Source organism: Protopterus annectens, chromosome 3.part0 (assembly GCF_019279795.1).
Source record: "Protopterus annectens isolate FY-2018-M chromosome 3.part0, PAN1.0, whole genome shotgun sequence".
NCBI lineage: Eukaryota > Metazoa > Chordata > Ceratodontiformes > Protopteridae > Protopterus > Protopterus annectens.
The window spans coordinates 1,341,667,372-1,341,674,977 of NC_056731.1; positions in this window are offsets into that span (position 1 = coordinate 1,341,667,372).

Here is a 7,606-nt window from a genome sequence, read left to right on the forward strand (position 1 = left end):
AAAAGTGCAAAAAATAGAAAATAAAAAATAAAAAATAAAACATTATACAAATTAAGAAAAACTGCACATATTTTGTGATGAATATAAACCCGACATGATATATAAATGTCTACATATGGGCACTCCTTACTCAACAGTATACCCTAAGCATATAAATAGATTAAAGATGATCATTGATACCTGGGGGGAATAATGCCCCCAGGTGTATGATCCAATATTTCTCCTTACGTGTTAAGATATTCTCCCACCCTAGTTGGTGACTTCTATCACCAACAACCCGATCTATAATGGTGAACCTGAATTTGGCCGTGAGATGCTTAGTTGTATGTTGGTAGAGCGCATTAGTTAATTTCTTATTTTTAATGTTACTTCTGTGTTCCCCAATCCTGATTTTCAAAGGACGGGAAGTTTTGCCTACATAAAAGGCAGAGCATTGACAGGTGGCAAGATATATGACCCAACTCGTTGAGCAATTCCCAAAAAACTTTAAATCATAAACCTTACTAGTATTAGCACTACTAAAAGATTTAGTTTTATTAATTTCATTGCATGACATACAATGTCCGCAAGGAAAAGTGCCAATCAACTCTTTACCTGTCATTGTTAACTGTTTGTATCTGGCACCTCCACTACCATGATGTTTATAATGTGAGAAAATTGAACCAAGAGTTTTGCCCCTTCTATAGGAAAATTGACAATGTGTCCCAAGAAATTGTCTAAGAACTTCATTGCCCATCAAAATATTCCAATTCCTATTCACAATTTCTCTGATTATCTGATAGCTTCTGCCATATGTGGTGACCAATCTAAGGACCATATCTCCTCTTTGGTTCTTTTGACGTTCCTGATATTCAAGAAGCTTGTCCCTAGTTAAATTGTCACACCCATATTTAGCAGATCTAATATCAAACTCCGAATAGCCTCTGTCAAGGAACCTCTTCACCAAATCCGTACTGGCTAGCTCATAATCCTCCTTACTGGAATTAATTCTTTTGATACGGTAGAACTGAGATTTAGGGATGTTCCGGACTGTGTGGCGGGGGTGCATACTTGAGGCATGTAGCAATGTGTTATATTCAGGATATTTCCTATATATTTTAGTGCCTAGTGTATTATCCTGCTTTCTAAACACATTAACATCTAAAAATTCAATAGTGGTCGTATTACTATTGACCGTAAATTCAATGCCCCAAATATTGCTATTCAGATACTCAACAAATTCTTTTAGATATTCCGTATCAGCCCGCCACACTATCCAACAATCATCAAGATATCTACGCCAGATATCCATTTCTACAATGTAAATGTTATGGGATGTGTCATATATAAGATATTCCTCCAAATAGGCCATAAAAAGGTCTGCATATATGGGGGCAAATGATGCCCCCATTGCAGTGCCTTGTAACTGCCAATAACATTCACCTTGGGAAAAAAATATGTTTTTATTCAAAACATGTTCACACATACAGATCAAAAGTGTATTAAATCCAGGAGGATATAAGTTAGATTTTTCAAGCCAAAACTGAAGGGCTTGTAGACCAGCCCAATGGGGGATGCTGGTGTATAATGATTTTACATCTAATGTACAGAGTAGCCAGTCAGGTTCAATCTCAGTTTCAGCTATGATTTGTAAAAATTGTGTAGTGTCCTTAATTCTAGCTCGCACATGGATCAACAATGGTTTCAGATGTTCTGTCAAAAAAGCTGAAAGTGGTTCAGTAAGTGAACCATGACCAGATACTATAGGTCGACCTGGTGGGGAGGTCAATGATTTGTGTATTTTAGGAAGTAGATATAATATCTGTTTATTTGGGTCATGGACCGTCAAATGTTTGACCGTGGTACTGGATATAATACCATTCTCTACTGCACTACACAAGAAATCATCAATCTCTTTTTTGAAGGTAGGAGTAGGATCAATATCCATTTTCATATAGCATGTTTTGTCCGATAGCTGTTGTAATCCTTCCTGTATATAATAATCCATATCCAAAACCACAACCGCCCCACCTTTGTCTGCCTTCAAAATCGCTATGTCATTATTATTTTTCAATTCTTCCAGCGCCTGCCTTTCAGTTTCATGAACATTATCTTTCACTTTCTGGCATGGCTTAGTGGTAAATCACGTTGTCTATGGTGTGCAGGGTCCTGGGTTCGAACCTTGCAGAGGCTGTTTATTCTACCTATGAACCTATATTGGATGGGAAATAAGAAATTCACTCTGGGGATCACCTCTGTGGCTCTGCTCGACAGTGGCACAGGAAAATAATTTGGGCTTGGGAGGGTAGCCTAATGGTTAAGGTGTTTGCCTTACAAACACAAGGTACAGGGTTTGAATCGCACAGGGGAGAACTGGCTAGGCTTAAAATGGCTCACAAGAGCAGTTAGCCTAGTACTAACCTATGAACCACAATATTGAAACCATATGGTGGAAAATGTAGGTCCCTGAGTACAGCCTGTTGAAAAGCTGTAACATGTGTATTGGCCGGGGGATGAAATGTAGATTTTAAAAATCTGAACTCAGTAGATCTTTGAGCAATATTATTAACATTTTCAGAAAAAAATATCTTTAAGTTCAAACTACGGCAAAAATCCAAAACATCATTGGCTGTTTGATATTGATCACAAAAGAAGCCAGGTACAAACCCTAAGCCTTTATTAAGTATTGCTTCTTGTTCCATAGTAAGCTCAGCCTTAGACAAATTCAAAACATTATGAAATACAGTATCATCTATTTTAGAAATGCTTGAACTATTCCATCCATTGATTCCAAATCTGGACCTATTATGGTGTTTCCTCCCCCCTCATCGTTTCTTCTTACCCCAAAAGGGGTAGGTATATTACTTCTTTTTTTGTGGGGTGAATGATCAGAAATCATGCCCTCACTGTCCGTGGGAGAAGACTCATCCCCCGAGGTACTGGTATATGTATTCTCCTTATTTTTTAAAATAGGTCTGGGTCGTTTCCTTGGTCTGGCACCGCCCCTACCTGTAGCCATATCCTTAAATCGGACTGACTTTTGTAGTTCAAAAGGGCGTCCCCTAACATAGTCATTGACATCCCTATTAAACTTTTTGATTTTCCTTTCTTTCGTCAATTTATCATACTGAGTCAGTTCCTTGGACAAATTAGCTACCAAGATAGTATAATTACTGTTAGATTCAAATTGTTTACAAATAATGCTGAGGTCTTTAATCTCAGCAATATTAGAATCTATTGTCCTTTCATAATATTCAGACAATATATGCACAAACTTCATGGATCCTTCCTGAGCTGCCTCAAACCATTCCTTGGTCAGCCTCTCTTCAGATCTGCTGACCATAGGTTTGAGCTTAATTCTCAGACCCCTAGGGACTAATTTTTTGTGTAAATAGGCCTTAAAAAGCCGCAAATGCCAAATATTAGCTCTTAGCCCTTTTAGTGCGTTCTCTAGATTGAAAAAAGCAGCTTGACATCCATTGTTTGAAGAGGCAGCTGGTTGGTCATTACTAATGTTGCTTGAGATGGATTCCAGTCCAAACACCTGGATATCCTCCCTATCAGCACACATGCCCTGTAAAATATTGTCAAGATTCATGTTACCTAAATGAACCGACCCAGTATGTCTAAATACAGGTGATGCAATGCCAGAACCAAGGAAGGGACCCAAACCAAAACCCTATCCACCGTGATAGGTTTAATAAGAGTCCAATTAACTGATATAATACCAATATCTCAGGGGAAGTTAAGAATATGTCAGAAGCCAAATGTGTCAGAAATCAAAACTATGTTCTTCCCAAACAAACAAAAATGGGAAAAATCTTATGTTCCCTTTACCTAGTGCATATGCAGTTACAAGTATCTTAGTTTGGAAAAGGTCAATAAAACTATTAACAATGATGGTGTGCAGCCATATATTGGCCAAATACACTTGAATTATACAAAATATACATTTATAAATGTTTTTAGAAACCCCCCATCAATCCCATATATAATGGATGAGTTTGACCAAAAAATAGCTATTAATATAATAACCAGTTCCTGTATGTACACCAGTTAGTGAAACATAACCTCAACAAACATGTGATAGAAATTCTTTCACAAATCATTTTGGCATACTGCACATAAATATATGGAATGACCTAAATAGCATAATAATGCAACAATCCATATTGTTTGCCCTCTGCCTAATGGAATAATATGTCCAAGTGGCTTGAGATATATATGCAATAACAGATTATTACCCAAAACCAAGATATATGAATGTATTTCAAAACAACAACTAGACAAGCAAGTGTGTAAAATGTCACATAATTAAACTTGTACAAAACCTTAGGATTCTAAGCTTTTCTCAATTGGAAAATGATGACCTGTGTGGAACACTCTATAATGCCAATTCTCTCACCAATGTCTGATATACCCACTATAATAGTAAAACATACTCATTAAGTGCAAAAAGCATTAGAAGGAAAACCATATATAGATCAGAAACATAAAGGGTGGGGGGGAAAGAAAACCCCCTATTCGCAAATGGGCCTCCAATGTATAGGAACACATAAATAACATACAGTGGCCAAATGTAAATCGCAGGTAACTTAGCTAAATAGCATAACCATAAGGTCGACTAAAATATATACCTTGGATGTAAAGGGCACCATCATAGTGGAAGTAACCCAAAAAAGGGTGTTAACAAACTGACTAAATAGCATAACCAAAGCATAAAATAGGGATAAGTGTAACTATAAGTTTACACAGTCACCCAGAAATACATATTAGTACAAAACCCCTTCCTCTAGATGCGTACAGTTTAAACCACTCTAATCATAGAGAACATAGAAACAAGTTGGCATACAAGGGTCTGTAGAAAAGTGTATTCATATATCCAAACCCATAAAAGTACAAGATATATCTTTATAAGGTAAGCGACTCACGCATCAAACCTAAATATTCCTTCCAATTCCTGTAGTCACCAAAGGAAAACCAAAGGTAGACCCGTAATCCTAATAGCTTGAGTCAAATACCCGCCCAAAAGCCAATGTATGAAAAAGAATATGAATATAAATAAAACGTTCCAACAAATCATACATGGCATAAGTTAGCATATATACCAGGTTAAACCCTAAATATGTTGGCTCAAATACACTGTCATAGAATGTTAGATACGTAATAATATCTTTTTCAAAATATACTTATACAACACAAGAACATGAAAATATAATAAATCAGTCTCTAGATCTTCCACTCGTTGCGCCACAGATAGTATAAAGCAATAAGCCACTGTACTAGCACCCGAAAGTCCGTGCTATGTTGTTTTCACCAGAAAAAATGTGTCCATTCAACACAGTCACATCCAACAATAGGATCGACCAGACCCCAGAAAAAAGGGGAAAAAGAGCCCCAATATGCAATACAGCAAGTAAACCTTTTGGCGGCCAACAATGAAAGTGTTCCCATATAAAGTACCTGAGGAGTAAACGTGAAGAAATATCCAATGGTAACCAAACTACTCCACGAATGCGAAATAAATGTTCTGGTTCACTAAGATGTAGTCCAAAATGAATCGCATCAGTTTACGTCCCAAAATATTGTGCAGCAATCCACAAATAGTTCACAAATGAACACAAAAGTATTTAAAGACTCCGAAAAAGTATCAGGAACCCAAAAAAATGTTCATTGGCATCTCACATATCCCAAATTGCTTACGCGAAGTGAAGAGTCTTCTCCCACCGACAGCTGGGACAAAATGGCTCCCAGAGAGGTACCAAACACGTATTAACACACCAAACTTCTCACGTAGAGCTGGTATTGGGGGAACAATTGGTGTTGTAGAAGAGGTGGTAATTAGTCCCTGCAAGTCAGTGATATAATTGCCCAGCTGCTGCTGTTGTTGTTGAGAATGCATGCCAAGAACCATTTATGCAAGCAATCGAGGAAGTGCCAAGGACACTAATTTCCCTAACTACTGATTGGAGAACAGATTACATTTGGATCAACTAATGCATCACTGCCCTTCATTTCCTTAGTGTCTGTAAGAAGTTAAGCATGTCCTCACATTATGGCCTTTGAAACATGAAGTATCCCTGCTCACTGCCTCTTAGAAGTACTTTTTGGTAATTTACTTACTTATTTAACATGTGTTAATCTGCTAGATGGGCTAGTCTGAGGACCCTTTTCAGCCACGACCCAGACCATTAAGGCAGAAACAAGATACAAACAAGAAAATCATATCCATAGATTTATAGACTGTTACTAGGCTCATGACCCGGGGGGGGGGGGTCTTTCTAAGCCTAGACAAGTTTTTCCAAAAGAATAATGATGTCATGTATCCAAATAAGACATTGAGGGCCAGGCATTTATAAGCTACCTCACTCTATAAGGAGATGAATGCCAGGACCATTATAAATGTCCAGTTCTCCATCCACTGGTCTAGGTTGCACTTAAACTAGGTAATAGGTGATAATATTACAGTCAAATGCAAACACATTAAATTAAACATGAAGTTAAATAATTAACTAGTATAAGTATGCAATGGATATTTGTAAGTCATAGAACAAAGGATTAAAATAAATAAAAAAGTGTATATGTCTAGGAGACAAACAGAGACGTGCAAATTTTCAAAACAGCATTTGCAAGCTGACAATATAATGCTGTTTTTCCACATACGTGGATAAAAAAAATTTGAAACATGTTTTAAAATGCACTATAGAGCATTTAGAACACCAGCTCCATGACTTCCATAAACACTCAAGTCTCCTTCATATTAAACCTGGATGACTGGGCAGGTCAAGTGTCCATAAATGCACTCCAGAACTGCCCTGTTTTGCCCTTCTTAAGACAGTGACACAAAATGGGGGTGTATATTAACAAGGTATAAATGGTCTTCTGACTCACTTACACTGTATTTCCTATGATCTTATTATTCAATGGCCTAGTAGCTCTTTGGGCTTCTGGCCTAAATTATTTCCTACATGCAAACTGTAAGTAGTTCTTCTGAGGGCACAGACCATGGTGGCTCAATCCTCTGTCCCTTAGATGTTTGGAGATTTTGTGCCAAATCAAAAATTCTAGCTGCATGCCCCCCCCCCCCCCGACCATCATTGTCAGTCTTCAGGAGTGTAGCACCACTGACCTTATTAATGACAATATATACAGCTGTTGACACCTATTTTAATGGAATACATTCATAACTCAAAAGTTGCTTTTATTCAACTTACTTTACATGGAAAAATGTCAAAAGCTTCATACATAGAAGTGTGAAACATCAAATCACAAAATGCCAAAACAGCAAACTGGCATTGCAGCAACAGCCTGATGTGCTTGCATCTCCTAGAAAAAAGAAACAACCGAAGAGTGCCACCTATGAAATCATAAATAAACTAGTGAAATACATGAATATGTACTATCGGAAAACTAATATTTCCTTAATCAGTACTATGTTCACACTGAGCCAAAACATAAAAAAGCACATACTAACAGATGTGAGTAAGTCACAACAGAGAAATAGTTGTGTGAATGCCCCATAGCCAGAGTACATCTGCAATGCATCACATTTTAACAGTACAGATATGGCTCTCAGAAAGTCTTCTGTGCCATATGCATCCCTGTTTTCTATTACATACTTAAACCT